A 6,257-nucleotide genomic window follows, 5' to 3' on the forward strand; every position below is an offset into this window, starting at 1 on the left:
CACGTCAAACGATGATTCATTATTTTTCAAACCAACAGATTTTAGTGAGATCCTTGATATTGTGCATTCTTTAAAATCAAGTCATACATGTGGTCATGATGAAATGAGCACGTCTCTTTTAAAACAAATTGTTGGGAGTATATTGAGACCTTTAGTATATATTTGTAATTTGTCGTTGTCAACTGGTGTATTTCCGAACGCATGTAAAATTGCAAAAGGCATTCCAATATACAAAAAAGATGACTCTTCTTTTGTTTCGAATTACCGACCTATCTCTATTCTTCCTAGTCTTTCTAAAGTCATAGAAAGACTCGTTTATAACAGACTGTATGATTTTTTGTTACAAAATGATATACTGAACCGAGACCAATATGGCTTTAGGAAATTTCATTCTACTGATATGGCACTAGCCCAGTTGTATGACAGAGTGTCGACTGCCTTAGCTGAACAAAAACATGTCATTGGTGTGTTCATGGACCTAAGCAAGGCATTCGACACTCTTGACCACACTATCCTTTTACGCAAATTACATTGTTATGGAGTTCGTGGCATTCCACTGGAATGGTTTGATTATTATTTATCGAATAGACAGCAATATGTATACTATGAATCGGTAAATTCTGAAGTTTTACCTATACATTGTGGCGTCCCACAAGGATCCATATTGGGACCACTACTATTTCTAGTGTATATGAATGATATCACAAATTCTTCTAAGTTACTGCAATATATTCTGTTCGCCGATGACACCAATGTATTTTGTTCCAATTCTGATTTTCAGTCGCTTTTAATAACTCTTAATACTGAATTGCCAAAATTATATACATGGTTTAAGAGCGATAGATTGTCACTCAACTTAAAAAAGACAAATTTTATTTACTTTCACAATAAGAAGCATAAAAATGAAATGCACCATTTGAATATCATGGTGGATGGTATATTATTGGAACAAAAAGAAAGTGTCAAATTCCTTGGAATATATATCAATGAAAATTTGAAATGGAATGCTCATGTGCAATATATCTCAGATAAAGTGTCTCGTAACGTTGGTATACTCTGTAAGCTTAAATATTATGTCCCAAAGAATATTTTATTTATGCTTTATAATTCCTTGATATTATCGAACATCTCATATTGTAACATTGTTTGGGCAACTGCAAAAAGTCACATTGACAGTATATTGCTTCTAAAAAAGAAAGCTATACGTATATGCACCAATTCAGGTTATCGGGACCATTCAGATCCTTTGTTCGTAGAATTAAAAACACTGAAGGTAAATGATATTAATTTTTTTGCAAAATTCACTTTTTATGTTTCGTTTGTATAACGATCAGTTGCCATCTTCTTTTTTTCTCATTATTTCATTTAAACAAGGATATACATTCTTATCCCACAAGGCAATCAAAACGGTGATGGCTCTGAAATCTATCAGACACACTGGACCTGATATTTGGAACTCTCTTCCTTCAGAAATTCGAACTTTAAAGTCTATGTATTCTTTTAAGAAAGCTGTAAAGACAATGCTGCTCTCTGGATATCAGTGATCTTATACATGTAATGTCATTGCAATTGTATTGTATATGAAATTCCCTCGTGGAATTATCGTTGTTCTGAATTTATTGCGTAATATTATGTAACCGACCATGACCTGTAACTGTTCACCTGTACCTCGGTGAGAAATTACTTTGCCGTGCTTTACTATTCAGTGATCCAGGTGATCTAACTTTGTGTGTTAGTGAAAGCAGACAGACCTCTCCTCTCTCATTTCTCCTATCCTATCTCTATGCAAGTCATCCCTCCCCCCATTTTCCTATATATGTTATGTATTATGTACGAGGGCTGCATGCAAATCAAGCAATGCTTAAGCTGTAGCCCTTCTGCGTTATTCATTGCATCACTGTTCTGTTGGACATTGTACAGGCAATGAAGAAGTGTATTGCTGTATATTCTAGAGGTAATGAAAAAACTCATTTTGTTAGCAACTAATGTTTATGATATCCATTTATATGTATGGTACCATTAATGTATATGATATTTGTTTATGTATCTGCATGAGCAATGATATAATGCAGAAACCAATAAAATCAAATCAAATCAAATCAAATCAAGTCAAATCAAATCAAATCAAACTATTATCATTTTCATCGTCATTATTATCATTATTATTATTGTTATTTTCGTTATTATTATTATTGTTATTATCATTATTTCATCATCATCACCATCACCATTATCATTACTTTTACTACTACTACTGCTACTACTACTACTACTACTAGTACTACTACTACTATCATCATCATCATCATCATCAGCATCATCATCATCAGTGTTATTTCTGTTACGTAAAATTGAAACTGCAGTTTGGAGGAGAAAAGTACACGTCCCCTCTTGGGTAGTCTGTAACGTAATAACGACACCCACCATCGCTGGAGGCGGGAGTGTAACTGCTGCCTGTGTCTTGTATCATCACTTCATTTCGTCAGCTCTATAGTTGCAGCATCATTGTAGTCTCTTTGCTCTTCTTTTTAACCGTCCTGCAGTCTTTTTCCGCAACGCTTCCTCATACATGACGTGTAAAAGGTGAACTTTTCTCCTGATTGTAGAAGAGCCGTCACTAATCTCTATTTATGGTCATGTTGTAAGGATCAATTTCAAGAATGTGGGTATTTTATGTTTCTGTTCTTTCGCCGTTCTTGTCCTGTCTCCAAAAACACGCAGTTATGACTATATACTTGAAACATCATATTCATTTCCTGCTGTCAAAGCGGAGACGTAGAATATGACGTATTCTTTTCTGATGATATTTCAATTTTTGAAATGGACATGTGTTTGGTGGTGAGATGGAAGACGTTGTTCAAGTTGCCGTTATTGGCAAAATCAGAAGAAAGGAAAATAGAAATGGAATCGAGAAATGCAAGAAATGGTGTCTAAACATGAAAACTACTATTAAAAAATTTTGAATGGAAAAGATGAAATATGTACGATAATGAACGGACTTTGGCATGGGTGTTAAATGGACAACGAGAGACAGAGATTGAGGTTGAGAGAGGTACAGGACAAGGTGAGAGGGAAAAGGTTATTTGCTTAGACTTCTCAATAAACAGCATTCAGAATGTGCTGGGGTGACACCTTTTTCTGAATATTGTTTTATGACAGGGCGTGGGATTACGAGAAGTCGTCATCATTCAGGTTGGTATTTTAGTCGACAACATATTATACCGGCTTTGCAACTTCCACTTTAAAGGGGCTGTAAAGTACTGGTTGAGGTGGGAATTCATGTTTTTTACATTCCTAAGTGAGATAATGAGAAACCTCCTATGAAATATGAGAGAGCATGTAATTCTAAGAAGGATTCAATGTTTATTTGATGAAAATTCGTTTTCAAATGGCTGAGATATCCAAAAAAGTGATAACAATAAAAGACTACATGCCCCAACTTTATTAGGATCTCTTTGTTTCACATTGTTTTTGGATATCTCGGCCACTTCAAAACCAATTTTCATCAAATAAACTTTTGATACGCCTTAGAATTGCATGCTCTTTGACATCTCAAGAGAGTGGTTTCTGAATATTTCGCAAAACGTTAAGGGCTCACACGGGTAAATAATTCCCCATAGAGACGTGTGTTAAAATTCAAATTTCAAAAAATTCTGTAAAATAGCTGGGAGAAATGAGGTGTTTCATCTTCACTAACCTGAATAAGTGAGATATTACCTTTCATCCATCAGATTGCCAGGGTGGGTTGTTCTGCTGTAATTCTGTCCAGGGGTCCGCAAAGCCAGACTACGAGTTCTTGTCACTCAAAAAAATCACCTATTTTCCGTACACGTACCCAATGAAATATAGTCCCCTCAAATTCCATCAGAAAAGCTTTCATCTTCCAACCAAAATGCAGTTTGTAGAGGAATTCATACTCAATATCTACAGCTATTCAGTTTTTTGCCAAACTATATCACTGATTTTTAATTATTTTTTTTCTTCATTTATTTTGGTATTTTTGGTACGAATTTGTGAAGGGGTCTGGGACAGTCCATTTTATTTACAGGTGTGAGCCCTTAAATGCTAAATCCTCACCTCGACCATAACTGTACACATTAAGTGGGATCTGCCACATCTCAGAGTTTTGACTCTTGGACATATGGGACCTAATAATATCACTGTTAGGACCACCACCCATAGAGAAATACGAAGGAGGTACTAGGGGAACCTAGTACCTCCTTGGAAATACCATGGATCTCGTGTAAAAACAGGTCTCCAATGATAATTGATAAACCTTCATTTCCCTTCCAAGAGACAGTCCTGCCTCTTATACCTTGGGAGAGAAGAGAGAGAGAGAGAGAGAGAGAGAGTGTGTGTGTGTGTGTGTGTGTGTGTGTGTGTGTTGTGTGTGTGCGTTCGTTTTCTTCACTCATTATGACGGGGCTGTGTATGTGTGTCTGCCTTTTGTATGCTTCTTGTGGAGGCAAAGGTGCACACACATACTAATTTCAACCCATCTCTGTCCTTCTTTCCTCCCCTCCACCACTTTGGTATAGTGACCACGCCCTAATCCTCCCGCATCCTTTCCGATGGAGAGTTCTGTAGCGGAGTGAAAGTTCGGGATTTACTCTCTACTCGATACCAATGAAACCATAATAAACAAGGTGATTTACTTCCTCGGTCCACGCGTTTCTTTCAAACACCGCTCCAATCTAATTAGAGACCGAGATAACGGCAATCTACACGCTACCCTTGGAAAGGACCCGGGGTGTTGCTTATAATTGGATGTAATAAGATGTAAATCGCCTGAAAATTGGAATTAGGTTTCGGGGCACTTTACCTCGGCGGACGCACTTGTGCCGTTACACCTAGTCTTTCTTCAAGCCCGTGGTAGAAAAAAAATAAGGTCAATGTTATGTTGTCGTTGCGTTCAGTCTTCTGGAGATCCTCTTTTTTTTGGGGGGGGGGGGCTGGTACATAACAAGCAATCCTCGTGATTGAAAATTGGAATGCTCGTCTATGGAGACTGTCTTGTTTGAGCCAGGGAGATTGAGGTGATTTGCTGCCACCAACGGTAAGAGTAGAATGGAATGGAGAAAATTATAAGGAAATTCCATACTGATCTTATGTTGCTTGGTATGAAAAAAAAAAATCATAAAGTGAATACGTGAGATTTATAGGGAGGGGAATAGACGCGCTCAATTTCTGTACTGTCAAAGTTAAGAGGGCAAGACAAACTACCAATTAACTTTGTGTGTCATAGATGTTGAGCAGCTTTCCATATCTTTTGTACACCAAAAGTCGTGAATTTTCATTTTGCTCACGAGAAAATTTGTCTTCGAATGTGTTCTTGGAATGCAATAAGAATGATGTAAAATATTAGAAAAAAAAATGTTTGTACAAGTGTGTATCTTCCCCAGCGGATTAAGTTCTGTCTGTGGCAAAATATTTGAGAAAATAAAAATTTGTGAGATTTGGTGTACAAAACAAATGGAGAGCTTCTCAACACCTATACGTCACACCGTGTAAGCCTATGGTCACGCAGAGTTGCCAATTTGCTTTACTCTCTACTTTTTCTCAGTTCATAACTTCTTCTTTGTGTGTGTGTGTGTGTGTGTGTGTGTGTGTGTGTGTGTCACTGATGTGTCATTGTGTGTGTTTCACTGATCTGCTGTTTCCCTGATTTTTTTCCTTTTTCATACAAAGAAACATAATATCGGGATGAAATCACCTTTTGCTGTTACAATGATAACGACATGAAATGAATAATGCAGCATTTGGAAAACATGGCAGCAGGCCGGGTGATACAGCTACATAGGCCTATACTTTACAAAAATGTTTGTATTTTCATCACAACTGTTGATTATACTTATGATTCACTTTCCCTCTACAACATAACATTCATGTGATACAGTGCATCCGCGGGCTTTATGAATTGATAGTTTTTTATCAATAATTATGTTCTTTATCAAGGCAGTCAAGAGTGATGAGCCAACGAATTTCCCACTCGCTTTGTCAAAATAACTCATGTCATTTTACTAGTATTGTTCCTTCTGACGCTGATGAAGATCATGATAATACTTGTCAATGCTTTGTAATGGCAATGAAATTAATGATCAATATTTTATGATTGAACATCGTAACGATCCTATCGTCTGGGAAATCCTTCCTCCTCTTCCGTTATACTTGAATCATGTTGGTCGTGTAGACATAATGTCCTATTGTGTCTCCTTTCAATGTTTGCTAAGTATTCAGTATTATTTGCCTTAGTTCCA

The sequence above is a fragment of the Diadema antillarum genome, unplaced genomic scaffold (assembly GCF_040938485.1).
Source record: "Diadema antillarum isolate AM-2024a unplaced genomic scaffold, OU_Dant_1.0 seq00000566_RagTag, whole genome shotgun sequence".
Lineage (NCBI taxonomy): Eukaryota > Metazoa > Echinodermata > Echinoidea > Diadematoida > Diadematidae > Diadema > Diadema antillarum.